Source organism: Schistocerca piceifrons, chromosome X (genome assembly GCF_021461385.2).
Source record: "Schistocerca piceifrons isolate TAMUIC-IGC-003096 chromosome X, iqSchPice1.1, whole genome shotgun sequence".
NCBI classification, from domain to species: domain Eukaryota; kingdom Metazoa; phylum Arthropoda; class Insecta; order Orthoptera; family Acrididae; genus Schistocerca; species Schistocerca piceifrons.
This window is the reverse complement of record NC_060149.1, coordinates 515,567,498-515,573,056: the sequence shown is the minus strand read 5'-3', so window position 1 is coordinate 515,573,056 and position 5,559 is coordinate 515,567,498. Positions and strand designations below refer to the sequence as shown.

At 44.1% G+C, this 5,559-nt stretch overlaps 1 pseudogene; it reads right to left on the bottom strand.

Annotated features, from left to right (window-relative positions):
* Positions 1-4,665: 4,665 nt before the first annotated feature.
* On the bottom strand, positions 4,666-4,783 carry LOC124723768 (annotated as a pseudogene).
* Positions 4,784-5,559: the final 776 nt, after the last annotated feature.

The window sequence follows — 5,559 nt, the reverse complement described above, 5'->3', positions numbered from 1 at the left end:
GTTTTACCTGGACATTCAGGACAATGTGTTGCCAGTCAATGCTACTGTTCCTCACAACTGTATTAATGAGTGATGTGACAATACAGAAATTTATTTCGAGAAGGCCTGGGGAACGCTGAAGATTTTGAAGTACATGTAATTTTAAAAGATAATGCACAACCACCGTTTCATAGTGCAGTCCCCTAACGCATTCGTGATCAGGTCGCTCAAGAATTGAAACTATGGCAAGACAGTGGTGTTGCTGAACAGATCTCAGCCAGTCAGTGGGCATCTCTCCCGACAGTTATCAAAAAGCCATCGCGTGGGTTGCAGCTATGAGCAGACTTTGAAACCACTATCAACCCTCAAAACAGAGATGGACTCTTTTCCCCTTCTTCACCTGATGAACTGATCGACAGATTGTGACAGGAATGCTTGTTTTCCAAAATAAATTTCCCGGGGACATACTCGCAGTTACCCTTGAATGACATTCCAAGCGGTTCTTTGTACTTATCACGCACTTGAGTCTATATCTGTTCCAGCTCCTCCCAATCGGCAGTGCATTAACTCTCGCAGTTTTACAGTGATTTCTGAATCAGTTAACAGCGAAGGTCCCTTCGTGTGTAAATCATTTAGATGACACTGTAGTTTCTTTTGGCACACCAGAGGAATATTTATCCAGTTTTGACTGTTTGTCCCAAGATCTTTCGGACATGGGAACCAAGTGTAATAAAGCGAAATGCTCATTTCTTCATATCATTAATTCACAGGGCATCCATCCAGCGCAATCGCACTTGTTGTCACTCAGGGATTTGACGGCGCCTCGTCATTTTAAGGAGTCAAAGGCAGTAATGAGCTAACCGACGTATTATTTCAAATTTATTCCTCATACAGTACAAACTGCTGCCCTGTTGAACCACCTACGCTGGAGAGGTGTTCGCTTCTTACGGTCCAAAGATTTTCAGGACGCATTCCAGCAACTTAAGGATGATCTTCTCAGTGATCGTTGTATGGTCCACTTTGACCAAGACAAGCCAGTAGTTTTAGCACTTGATGCGTCATCCTATGGGCTTGGATCGAAGCTATTCCACAGGATTGGTAGCTCTGACAGGCTTGTAGCCTTTTCTTCCAAAACTTTAAACAAGGCGCAGTGTAATCGCAGGCAGCTGGAAACAGAGGCGCTCGCCATTGTTTATGGAGTCACTAAATTTCTCCACTATTTGTATAGTCGACCTTCTATCTCATCTCAGATCACAGGCCACTGACAGCTTTGTTCAGCCACTCCAAGCCTGTTCCGCCACGAACAACACAAAAATTATTATGAAATTACAACGAAATTCAGACCATTAGCTGCTTACAGGCGTTGATTAATATCAACAGGGACAGATGAAACCTTGTGCCCCGACCATCACTCGAACCTGGGATCTGCTGCTTACATGGCAGACGCTCTATCCGACTGAGCCATTTTTTTTCTTTTTTATTTATTATCAGAAAGACTTGGTACTATCATGACACTTCAGTAGACCATAGTCATATCATCATGTAATAGAGGCTGCAAAAGGGAGAAAAAATTTATTACGAGAATAGAACAATAAATAAAAGAAAAAAAACGAGAACGTAGCCAACAAACCACCACCAAGCTCATAAGATATGTATCAATAACTATTTTGATATGGTTTTCTAGTAAATTTTAATTTTTTTATTTTTTATTTTGTGTTTTTTATAGTTCATATATGAATCTAAAAGGAGTAGGAAAACGAAACAAGATTACATTCCAAATAGCAAACTAAGAAAAATTCCAAGTAAACTAGGAAAAGCTAAGGATCATAGACGCGCCCGTGTATCTATACTTCATCGATACACATTTGACAATAGAGCGATGCTGAGTCAAAACACAATACAAAACGAACAGGGAAACAAGGAGAGAACAAACCGAAGCAAATCAGGTGGGAAACATACATAACAAAGAAAAACACTTATCATCAAAATGAATTAAATTAACCTACACCTTACCGATGAAAAACAAGATTCACCATGTTGGCGAAGAGGTCTCGGTATCGAGGCATTCGCAAGCATGTCCAATAGGCCGTGATCATGTACTGCATGACGTTCATGTGATCGTCCCCCTCGCCTTCTACAAAATAATGAACGAAATGTCCCAGGAACCACATAACGGTATGGGTTTTTGACTGTGGAAAGAAAGAAGAATCTGGGCGCACTATGATGTCCGTAGTGCAGGCAGTCTCAGAAGACCGAGTAAGGAAGGCCAATTGTGTCCTGATCCAACCACCAGTTTGCCTTATGACCTCCACAAGTAAAACGATGTCGTATCGTATCGGGAGACGTACAACGACTACATAAATCCGTCTCACGAAGCCCAATACGGAAAAGTCGCTCGTTCGTTGGAATCAAGTTATTTACGACCTTGTACCACGAGGACGCTACTCACATCGGCAAAATCGGAAGACTGATATTAAACCAAACTTACGTTCAGATTGTTTGCGGCGAGTCTCTTTCAACGAGGTTCGGGCAATGGACTGCTTCCCCACGAGTCTGTAGGAATTTAATGGTCTCCATATGATTTCAGCCCATAAATAGCTCATCGCAAGATAGAAGTCACGAATGTGTTTTAACTTATAATTTATGCGACCAATATCAATAGGGGGTTCAAGACTAGCGGGACAGACAAAGAAAAATAAATGAGACGTGAATGTGTGAGTTTCTTGAGTCATCGTCAAAATAGTACGATGTACATATAGCATCTGCGACTTCCTGTATATATAAGTCAGGTCCAGACCCCCAAAGGAGCGAGGCTTCGTGATCACCTCATACCGTAAGCGAAATATATGTCTTTTCCATAAGAAATGACCAGAAAATTGTAGTTTCTTCGCTATCGTCGCGGGAAGCGGATAAACTTAGGCCGCGTAATAAGCTTTGCATAAGACATATGTATCCAGTATTCGGACTTTCTGGAGCAGAGTAAGAGGACGCCTTTCATGCTCTAATACAGCTCCCTGAATTTTTTTCGTAGCAGACTTCCAGTTGAGCGCCACCATTTTGAGTGGACAACGATCAATGATGATACCGAGAGACGTATACAGATCCAGCGCAGTAGCCCATGGAACAACCGCGTCATCAAAACCTCGCAAAGGAAGAAGCTTAAGTTTTGCACCTGAACTCCGACAAAAACTATTGATGACAGCCTTCAGTCGAGGTATCTCAGCAGAATTGCGAAGTAGAACAATCACGTCATCCGCATATGCACGAACAGCTATAGTCCCGCCGGAAAGCGTCCAACCTGTCAGCTGGGATGCTAGCATGCGGAGTAGGGGCTCCAGGAAAAACACAAACAGTCACCGTCAGCGGGCTTCCTTGAGACACTCCCCTATGGATACTTATTAGGGGCGTTAGTTGGCCATTAACAACCACCGAAGCCGAAATACCCGTAAACAGATTTGAGAGCACTCGCCGCGTGTCAATAGTGAAACCAACTGCCTCCAGAATCGGAATCAGAAAGTCGTGATTAACACGATCAAATGCCTTACTGAAGTCTAAAAAAGCAAGAGCACAAGGGACGGACGTTACAGCAGCAACCGAAACCATATCACGAAATTTTAATATAAGGGTAAGAATGGTACGACCAGGTACGCAGCTTTGATGTTTTGTAACAATCGTATCCATCAAAGCCGACGTCCTACTATTAACTGCCTTTGCCACAGTCTCATAATCAAAGTTTAACAAAGTTAGTGGGCGAAAGTGATCAGGGGCAGCCGGTCCAGTGTGTATCGGGATTGCAACAATTTTTCCCACTTTGAACGAGGGCGGCACTACTCTACCCCGTAACACCTCATTCAGAAGGGAGGTAAAGGTAGCACCCAACAACGGCCAAAGGCGCACGTAAAATTCCTTTGAAAGTCCATCTAGACACGGGGACTTTTGATAAGGCGATCCCACAATAATTTTGTAAACTTCCTCAGGCTGAAAGGCAGCTAAGAGCGTTTCATTATGTTCAGATGTAATTGTCGTATACAAGATGCTGACAAGTGGGTCGTAAAAGGTTTTACTGGACTCCCCGATATCGTAGATTTCTACATAGTACTGGTGTAAGATACGCACTATATCAGCTTACGCCATTACGATACATCCATCTTTTGTCGTGGGAGAATGAATACAAGTGCGTCGGCGACGGATCTGATACCGAAGCAAATGATATAAGGAAGTCAGTTCTTCCATCACCAATGATCGCGACTTCGATCGGATTTTCAAACCTTCCATTTCCATTCTCTTCACGGTTAACAATTTTGCCTTACCGGCCTAACATCTGCAATTCGCAGAGGGCTTGATCCGAAGCAGCATAAAGTTCACGCAGGATGGAATAGTAATATTCATAAGTTCTCTGAAAGTCTCGCTCCTTGGCAGCACAGAAACGTATCAAAGTCTGCGTGAGCCTCGGTTTCACTAGCTATATCCACCAGTCAAGCACTCCGTCTTCAGGCCACAAGTGGCCCAATGGGACCGTCCGACCGCCGTGTCATCCTCAGCTGAGGATGCAGATAGAAGGGGAGTGTGGTCAGCACACCGCTCTCCCGGTCGTTATAATGGTTTTCCTTGACCGGAGCCGCTACTATTCGGTCGAGTAGCTCCTCAATGGGCATCACGAGGTGAGGCTGAGTGCACCCCGAAAAATGGCAACAGCGCATAGCGGCCCAGACGGTAACCCATCCAAGTGCCGGCCACACCCGACAGCGCTTAACTTCGGTGATCTGACGAGAACCGGTGTATCCACTGTGGCAAGGCCGTTGCCCCATCAGTCAAGGGTGGAGGAGTATTTCCAAGTGGACCGTAGAGTATGCTCCCACACGACTTGCATCACGTCATCGAGAGAAGGGTCAGCTAGATGAGCGACGTTTAGCATCCACGGAGGGCAAAACAATTTGACTGGTTGCCATTCAAGATTGAGAGTTATGGCCACAGCACAGTGATCCGTAAAGGAAGCTGGGATAACTTCAACGTTAAGAATACTATCGCTCAGGAAGTCCGATAAGTAAAATCTATCTAACCTGCTACTAGAAGTCGCAGTAAAGTGGGTAAATTTAACTAATGTCGGGTATTTACATATCCAGACGTCTTTTAGGCGTAAGGAGCGGCCCAATTCATGTAATTCGAGACAGAAATTAAGGTTTGGAGATTGATCCACAGGACGCAATACACAGTTAAAGTCATCACTCAACAGAATACCCGGAGGACTCTTACGCAACAAATAAACAATATCCTCTTCATAAAAACGCGAACGATCCACCACGTGACCAGTGCCAGTAGGGGCATATAAACGAACCAAAGTAAGATTAAAAAGTTGACACCCTATGCCCCTGCCAGAATCCACCATTTCCACTTCAGCAATAGGAATGCTTTCGTGAAAGAATAAGGCGGTCCCCGTAGAATATTCGGGTGCTACATTAAAGATCATACGAAAACCAGATAAGGAGAAATTACTAAATAGCACCTCCTGTAAGAAAACTGTGTCCGCACATGAATCATAAATGAACTGACGCAGCGAAGCCAATCGCAATTCTTATTCCA